Below are 10159 nucleotides of genomic sequence, written 5' to 3' on the forward strand. Positions count from 1 at the left end.
ATTAGGAAATCTACAGGTTTGCGATGGATTATATTGGTCCCAAAATTCACCACTTCGACGAGTGACATGTGTATTTGTTTGTTTAACAGTCTGTGATAGATTTATGTAAATTTACGATCGATTTTTTGTTTGACGCGTCAACTAATATTGGGACCGATTAGCGACATATTAGGCGATCACAATTTTTTAAGGGTTAAAAAACCCCAGTCTCCTTCCTCGCGCAACCACAGTCATAGTTTCTTCCTCTCGCAAAAATTTTCACGCCTCTTCCTGTTCCTCGCTGTCCGTCACCGTCCGCCGACTGTTGAGGTGGTTTTCAATGGGATTTCTCTCGCCACCAGTGGTTCCGTCAGCCTCTCTCCTTCTCGCACGACTATAGTCCAGGTTCCTCTTTTCTTTGTCTTTATTTTTTTTATTTTGTTGTCGTTGTTCTTTAATAAAAATCGAATGTTTTGCCTTCTATTTTATTTATTTGATGATTTAATCATTTGTTTTGCATTTAATGTTGTTTATTTCATTTGTTAAGTGAAATATGATATGTTTGGTTTGTTAATTCAAAGTTTGGTTTGTTAGTAATAATTAAGATTTTCTAGAAATACTGATAATGAGATTATTTGCATATAATTGTCATATACTGAGAATGGTTTATTAATTTTTCTACTGTTAAAATTACTCAAAGTTTTATTTTCTAAAATAGGATTCCAATTTTAAAATTTGATATTGTAACTGAGGTAAGCTACAAATATTAAACTTGATAAGCAAAACATTTTAAAAAAGGAATCTGCTTTTTGTACAAAATGTGAAAGCAAAACACATTAACAGGTTTAATTTGTTCTTATTTTTTTTACCATGAGATATTTATATATTATCTATCTAGAAATAAGGTTTTAAAAGCAATAACACAAATTACATAGGGGATTAAACACAAGGTTTAATATTTTGTATTTTGTATAGGGCTGATTTTTTTTTAGTATTTTGTGATTTTATATAGGGCTAAATTTTTCTTTTTGAGAAGGATATAGGGCTCACTTGGATAGCTTAAACATGTTAGTGTTTTAGTCATATTGCTAGACTTTGAATTTGCTAGTTTAATTTGCAAACTTGTTTATTATCCATAAACTTGATTGTAGGTAGTTTATTTTGTGATTCTATGATAATTAGTTATAGTTTAGTATTGTTATATTTTAATTAGTTTTTAGTTTGTGGTTGATATTATTAGTATTGAATTTTAATATATGTTTGATTGTCAAAATGTTTAATTGAGAATTAAGATGTTTGTTTGAATTTCAATTCTTTTGTTCTATTTTAATATTACTTATACAATTGTGATTAAGTTTGATTGGGATGTTGAGTTTGTATAAAAAGGAGGCCTAGTAGTGGTCATAAGTTGGAGTTATAAGGTGTTTCAATAATAAAAGTGTTTTTTTTCACTTAGTTTGACATTTTTATAGGGAAATGCTGTCGAAATTCATTTAGAAATTAAACTAAATGCATAATAAACTTAGATTTTCATTACAACCTCCATTGCAAAATTTCAAAACCTTGCGAATGAATGTAGCAGTAGAAATACAAACCTTAGTTTTACGTTCAATGTCTTTCTCATTTGTATAAAAGAGAAGGCACTGAATTGTCCAAGTTGGACAATCTAGGAATGTCTGTCAGTAGAAAAAGCACGAAACAACAAGCCTTTACATATACACTTATCTAGAATTTATGTTGTATCTCCTCATGTGTTCTCAGGATGCATATATAGTGGGTTCAATTGATCCGCATTATGTATTCAGAGAACTATGGGGGAGATGCTATTGAAATTCTTATCGGTGCATAGTGTAAAGGAGTTGTTTCGTGTTAACTATTGAATGGAGACATTTCTAGAGTGCTAGGTTCATACCAAATTTAAAAGAAACACGAATTTCGTTTGTTATAAGAATATGAACTCTGAAGGTAAGTTTATGAAATCTAGCTTTAACACAATTAATAAGCCACTCTTACAATTTCATTAATGTTTTGGGATAATAAAAATAGAATTTCTTCATTACCGATGGAGGTGTTCAAATACACTCACACAAAGGACCACGATGGAGAGACTTTTATCAATAGGCGTGCAATAGGCGTTAATGTGAGTATGAGACATTTTTCTATTATGATAGTCTTCTATTATTTATGCATTCAATGGAGGTGTTCACTACATCTAGCAACTATATAAAAATCATTATGTTATTGTTTTCAGGAGAAATATAGTACAGCTCGCAATCGTGTTCTCTCTTCTCAACCTACATCTGATGGTCAGTCGAGTGTTGATGAGTTAGCTTTATATTTAGACGCGGCATGAGGGCAAAAGAAGAGGAAGGTGTATGGCATCGACTCCCAGGCATCACAGTGCGACTACCGATCAGCTTCAAACACTGTTGGTGCTCCACCATCACGACCACAACCCAAGTATAGTGCCGAGGAGATTAGTACATTGAGAGCTCATGTTGATGACCAGGATAGACAGCTCGCGGAGCTTAGAGCACATGTGATGCAGATGTCTGGTCCCTAGATGACTGTTACTTCCTCTGATCCTCCGACTCTTCTAGATCCACCAGTGCCAACTACTACTAGGCCTTAAACGACATCTTTCATTCATCCTCCTTCAGATACTGTAATTGATACTACAGCAAACCCAAAGGACACTACACCAGATCCTGCAGCCACTTCATCGGTCCAACATCATAGATTTGACTTCGGACCAATTTAGATTGCTATTTTCATTGATTTCGCTTTTATTTTTTGTAACTTATTATGTATACGATGTTTTTTGGATTGTTGTGATGATGATGATGATGTGTGTATATCTATATATATAAGTTATTTTTCAACTAGTATATAAAATATCTATTTGTACAAATATTTGCAAAATATTTTTTTTCTTTTTAAAATGATTTTGCGACCTATCTGCGACAATTATTATTCTTTTAATAACACACATTACGATAGAATAACGACCGAAATTCAAAATACGCAAGGAAAAATTACGATAGATTTGTGACTGCCCATTTTCATTTGCGACTGTGGATTAGGCGGGAACTTTTTAGGACCGATTTGCAACAGCCACTATATGACAGATTGTTTACCAAATTACGAATATTCTACCGATAAATTTGATTCTGTCACCAATTGGTCGCAATAGGGAATTTGCGACCGATTTGACGATCGCCATTCACCGAATTTTTTGTAGTGTATATTGAACTGAATCGGTCAAACCGACTAACTGAACTAGTCAAACTAAATAATATCAGTTCAGTCGGATATTTTGCTCTCTCCTAACTTGTAACACCCACCGCCCAATCCCGAGAGACCCGACTGCGGATGCCACATTCAGTGCGGAAGGCACCGTTTTAACTAACATATAAAATCATATAATCGGATTATGAATTAGAAGTGCTTTAGTATTCACAAGTTTAGCGAGTGATATTTTGTTATTAAAACACACACACACACACACACACACACACACACATATATAAATATATATATATATTTATTTATTTATTCATTTATTTATTTATTTATGAAAAACGATTTGGAAAAATCCTACAAAAAAACTGTAAGAGTTTCCCCTAAAAACTAGGCTCACAAAAAATGTGAATACCAAAACACTCCCAAATTCAAACTCCAAACCCCCAACAACTCCAAATCATCAATACAACACAACGACACTTCTATAACTTCATAACTATGTAATCTCTCATTAGCATCATGATGATCATTAAACTAAATGCATTCATTATATATCAAGTCCTAATGATCCAATCATGCCAACTAACTTAAAAATATTTTATATCCAGTCATTAAATAAGTCCCATCCTGATCTCTAAATATATACTCCAAAATAATTTTTAATATTATACTTAAGTTATATAACTCGAATAACATAATCTCCAAATAGATAATAATTATACATGTTATAATTCTTAATTGCATAAAACTAATTCTACTACTACCAAAATGGTCTTTTCTGATCTGATGCTACTCTTCTGGTCTTCGAGTAGCGATCACGGTCTTCAACTTGCGCGTGATAAAAATCAACACGCTGAGTATAAAACTCAGTAGTGCTCATAAATCACATACTTACCAATGTTGCGATGGCAACATACTTAAACCATAAATTTCATAAAAAGTTTCACAATCATAAAATTATTGAATATGCAACATGCATATACATTTATAGCAAAAAAATATCAAAGTAAACTTACAATTTGATAACATAAATAACTTAATCCTTTCATACTATAAGTTCATTACTATAGACATTTATTTTACCAATAAATATACTATTTATTTTAAAACCATGTATCGAATTATCGTGCTTTAAAGATTCATTTGATAACATAATCATTTATTCCTAAACTAAGATTAACTAAAATAATATATTCTCATTAATTTAATTTCCTTAAAAATATTTTCTAAAGGGGCTCGCATACACTTAGGAGAAAATGAAGCATATAAGATTTCATAAACTTATTCATAATGGCCTTATATGCCAACATTATCATAAGGCTTCAAGAGCCTATCATAACATATGGAGCGCATCCGCTCTAACATAAGGCACCCACATGCCTAGCATATTATCATAGCTTGATATCATAATTGCATCAAATGACAAGCATGCTCATCTTACATAATAAATCAAATCACCATCAGATTCATACCAAGTATATTACAGCTCAAAAACATAACTTGATTTCTTAATTTATAACACTTCTCATAAAACTTATTTTTCTTTAGTCTTCTTGAAATTATAATGGAAGCTTAATTTAAAATTTAAGTAATTCATAAAAATTTCATACTGAGGCACAATTACTTAAGAGAGGAAATTTCTCATTAAACTCATTTTTTTTTTCAAACTTTCTTAAAGTCATAGCAAGATTTATCATAAATAAAATCTTATCATATAAGTCATACTTTCCTTATGCAATTCAAGGCACACATACTTTAAGCACCCATTTCTCATAAACTTTAAACATATGAAAATTATCAAATTTATCATACCTATGTAAATCAAGTTACCATTACTCAAAACATATAATTAGTATAACTTAAAAGGTCCAAGCATCAAATAAAAAGATAAAGTAAGCCTTACCACCCTAGGGTGGTTCGGCCTCTCTATGGTGGTCAAGGGGAGGAGGTTTCCTCCTTCAATCAAGCATGCTAACATTATTCTTATGCACCCAAATAATCATTTAAATCATTAGCATGCATCAATTAAACCAAGTCCATATCTTTCCCCAAATTTCCAGCAATTTTCACTCATAGGAAAAAAATTACTAAAAACATAACATAAGTACAATTTAACTTCACTATCCATTAAGGATGTCCATAACAACACATTTAGAGGCTAATCAATACATTAATTGAGAAGGAAACTCAACTCCTACTTTAAACATGGTTCGGCCAAAATGGGAGAACGAGGGGAGAAGTTTCTCTCAACTAACTAATCATACTAGCAATATTCAAATACACCCAAGAGCACAATTATTCAATCAAGGTTCAACAATTCAAGCAATTCATACAAATCCCCAAATTTTCACATAATAGCATAAATCTTAAAAATCAAAATTTGAAGAGAGGAAGTGTATCTATGAACACTAATCTTAAAACAAGCTTTGGCAAGCTTAGATTAAAGCTCTCTAAGTTTTAGCTTTTCCTTTGTCCTTGCTAGAGGGTTCCCCAACCTCTACATAAATGAAAATCAAAAATCAAAACCAAGAAGATAAATAAAGAAGAATTGGAGCATGAATATGCTAAAAGAGGAATCTAAACCCAAAAATAAGAAAGAAAATCATCAAACCACTTACTTGATTTCAGTAGAGAATTTCCAAAATTTCTTGAAAATAATCACCAAAAATTACTATCCCAGCTTAAATCTCTAAGATTAATTACTTATATAAGGTTTAATAGAGTGAAAATGGTGTGTTTAGTAAGTAGGAATTGAAGAAAAACAATGAGAATAAGAGGAAGAAGGTGACGCCCAAGAGGAGAAGAAGAAGAAAAAAAAAAGAACAGTGGTTGCTCAATGATAAGAATTGACTTTTATAAGTCAATAAGGGCATTTTAGTCTTTTACAGCTACTTTCTTAAGAAGTTGTAAATGGATGGCTACGATTAAATCAATGGTACTCTAATCTAATAGCTAAAAATATTCTCCAATTAAATTCCTTTAAAATATTATTTGTCTCTACAAAATTCTTAAATTTACTCCATAAAAACAATTTTTCAAATTTCCTTAATTAATAAAACACATAATTCACTATTCACTAATTATCTAAATTCTCCAAATAAATTCATTACTTACTTTCTACCAATAAAAATCATGTACGCATGCTCCAAAAATATTACATAAAATATAAAATCTAAATAGTAATTTTTTCGGACCGAAATAATATCGGTTCTCAAACTGGTGGTACTATTCACAAACCGGAGATACTATTCACAGACCGGTAAACTACTATTTCAGATATAGAAAAATAGGGCGTTATAGAGCATGATTTTTTTATTGTTATTCATTTTGGTTATTTCAATAGCATCTTTAATCTATATGGATTATTCTATTTTTATTAGATAAATGGATGAGATGATTGGATAAAAAGAGGCTTTATGGATATGTGAGTCTATTAATCTAAAAAAAAAAAAAAAGAAGATTTGATCAGTTTGAATATAATTTTTATTGATAAAATTGTTGTGTTTGTTTTGTTTAGTAATGAAATTGTTGCGATTTTTCTTTGCAATACAAGGTATTGATTTGAAACTTTGTTATTTTATTGCAAGAATATTTGATGCATATAATAATAAAGAAAAAATAAGTAAACTGGGTTTTTGTTTTCTTACATTACAAGTTGTACTTTGAAAAAATAATTACTGAAAGAAAAAAAAGTTTTATATGATTTGTTTCATCAAAATGCTAAAATCAATAATAATAATAATAATAATAATAATAATAATAATAATAAGTTATATAATTAGTAGTTTTTTATCCATAAACATCACGTATTATTCTTCCATTTCTTTTTCCTCTTAAATTTTAAATAATCCTCAATATTGGTCACTCTTGCAATTTATATTTCTCACTTTATATTATCAATATAGTTTTTATTATTCATTTCAAAAAAATAATAATAATAAAACTAGTCGTTAATCAGCGCTTCGAGCGGTTAATTACATTATCTAAATGTAATTAACTTAAGAATATTAATTAAATAAATAAAAATAATTTAAAATTTTTAAACTCATAATAATTAATATATCAGTTAAAATAATTATAAATAATTTTTTTTAAAAAAAATCTAGAATTTTATTTTTATTTTTATTTATATTTTAGTTGAATGATTATTATTATCATTTAAAATCTAAAAAAAATTGATTATTTGAAATTTTTAAAAAGAATATACAATAAGAGAAGAATTCTTGAATTTTTTTTATTCAATGTTTTTATATAAATTTTAATCATAAAAATATATATATTTATTTATGTATTTTTTTTATGTATTGTCTCATTGCTTTAATTAATAATTCTACAACAAATAAATAAAAACATCAGTTAAATTATTAAATATTTTAATAATATTTTTGTCAACATTTTATAAAAATTCAAATCAAATTGATTTATTTCCACAACTCTTTAAATTTAAATGAGTTCCAATAACTATAAACATAGTATTATTAGGATTTAATTAATAGAATGTATTAGAGTCATTTTTAAACATTATAACTATATTAGAGTTTGAGTTAGAGATAAATTCATAAAAAAATGTAAATAATTTTTATTATTTAACTATCAAATATTAATAATTAATAATAGACATGCAACAAAAATAAAGTCAAAAACATAAACATAGAACGAAAGCACAAAAGCAGGATCTTCTATTTGAGCATAATTTATTATCACTTTGATGAATCCATCAACCTATTGGAAACCTAGAATATTTTTAGAAAACTATTAATAGTCGTACTCATATCATAATAAATACTGTGTTTTAAAAAACAAACGGGAGTAGGTAGCCTATGGTTTAATCAAGCCTTAACAACTTTTAAATCTATTGCTTATTCTTGATTGGGGTGGGTTGGCAATGGAGGCTACTGGACTTGGTTACTGCTGATGTTTCCTCTATCGTGGTTCAACAAACAACTTGCTTTGATGTGGTTCTTTTTGTTTTCTCTGTCTTAGTTCAACAAACCACTTGCTTTGATGTGGAAATCATTCTGTTTGCACAGGTCTTTAAAAACTTGACAGCTAATTCTATTGATGAAGGGGAAAAGAACCTTAATATTACAGTTGCCTCTCATACATCAGCTAGTCATTTACAACCTCCAGATATATCAGAGCAAGAGGCAAAAGACCCTGCTGCCAAAATCAAACATTTAAATTGGGTCAACTTTATGTCTGAAATTAAAAAGAAAATATAATTAATTAGATCAAATTGGATGAATTAAAAAGAAAATATAATGATTTAATATGATTAATTTATAGGAAAACGTTAATTGAAATATTAAGTTATCCAATTAGAACACCAAAAAAAAAAAAAAAAAGAAAAAAAAGAAAAACCATAAAAATTTCTAAAAAAGAAAAATAGAATGATGAATAAATTATGGGTCCATCTGCGCATATTTAAGAAACACAATGGAGAGGAAGTATGCACTGTAAGTATGAGCAAACCATCTTCTAAATATACAGCAGAGAAATCAGACTCCAGAGAAGATAAAAATGGAGAAGAAGCTGCAACAAAGATGAAAAGAATTAACCAAAAAATTCTGATTTTAAAAAAAAAAAATGTTTGAAAATTAATAATAGTACCTAGAGACATGTATGCACTGAGAAGTCCAGGATTTTGAAGATACCAGCAAGCTAAGGAAGATCCATGGAGGAAATTAGTAGCAGAAGTAAAAGCCATGGAAACTTGTAAGTTTTGTTCAAAGGAAGTAGAGAGATGTATATAATAACGTCTTCAATGGACATGTTCAAAGGAAATAGAAAGGTGTATATAATAACGTCTTCAATTAACATAGATCTCTAGCTAGATTTTAAAGGTTTAGTTGGATTAGGTTGGATGATTAGATAGATTCGATTAAAAAATTATGAATTATCTGTTATCATTATTATATATTAAATATTAAATAAAAAAAATTAACCAATCAAAATATAGAAAAAAAATTAAAATTTTCTAAATGAAGAAAAATAAATACTGAACAAAGAAAATGCCTTGAAACTTTCTATTTATTTTAGCTTATACATATATGTCACGACCCGGAGCCATGGGCCAGACCGGCACTAGGGCCCAAGTAAGTATAAGGCCCCTGAGGCTCGTAGTAAGCTTGAACCACTAAAATTCAACCATATCAATATGAATTTCAAACAATCAGCCCATATTGCTATATATGATAAATCTTATAGTTATATTATACATTGGCCCAAATATAACATCTTAAACATTTTATAGCCCGGGCCAATTATAATACGAAACATTCATAATATGGGCTAATTGGTCCATACATTCATATAAACGATTAACTAATATCCTCATAAGTTTATCGGTTACAATCTACAACTGCAGAATTCACTAACAGATAAATATAAATATATTGTAATATATATAGCTACATAATTTAAATAACTGTAGATTCTAAAAGTTACTTTTCTAGCTCCGCGGGAAGGAGACAAAGCTTTAACCGGAACAAAGAAGTGTCTACTACCTGGACAAGTTAAACAAAGAATTGTAAGTCTAATAATGAATTGTGATTATTGCATAACACAAGCATTCACACGAAATGCTTCCTATATTACTAAAATGAACACTCATGTAACACCCACCGCCCAGCCCCAAGAGACCCGACGGCGGATGCCACATTCGGTGCCGGAGATATCGTCCTAACATAACATATAAATCATAAAATCAAATTATGAATTAGAAGTGATTAAGTATTTACAAGTTTAGCGAGTAATTTTTTTATTTGTTATTCAAATAAATATATATAACTTATGAAAACAATTTAGGAAAAATCCTACAGCAAAATTGCAAGAGTTTCCCTTTAAAAACCGCGCTTGCCAAACATGTGAATACAAAAAACTCCCAATTTTAAACTCTAAACCCCCAGCAAACTCCACTAATCATCATAGCAACACA

The 10159-nt window shown here is 29.3% G+C and overlaps 1 long non-coding RNA gene across 1 annotated transcript; it reads right to left on the bottom strand.

Moving 5' to 3' along the window:
- Positions 1-8255: 8255 nt before the first annotated feature.
- LOC149493719 (uncharacterized) lies at positions 8256-8987 on the bottom strand. Its single transcript, XR_016322719.1, has 3 exons — positions 8833-8987; positions 8695-8754; positions 8256-8382 (listed from the first exon to the last, which is right to left on the bottom strand). It is a non-coding gene; the product is annotated as an uncharacterized LOC149493719 (long non-coding RNA).
- Between the last annotated feature and the right edge of the window lie 1172 nt (positions 8988-10159).

This window comes from Jatropha curcas, chromosome 9 (genome assembly GCF_041381405.1).
Source record: "Jatropha curcas cultivar XTBG-Jc1 chromosome 9, XTBG_Jcur_1.0, whole genome shotgun sequence".
NCBI classification, from domain to species: Eukaryota; Viridiplantae; Streptophyta; class Magnoliopsida; order Malpighiales; family Euphorbiaceae; genus Jatropha; species Jatropha curcas.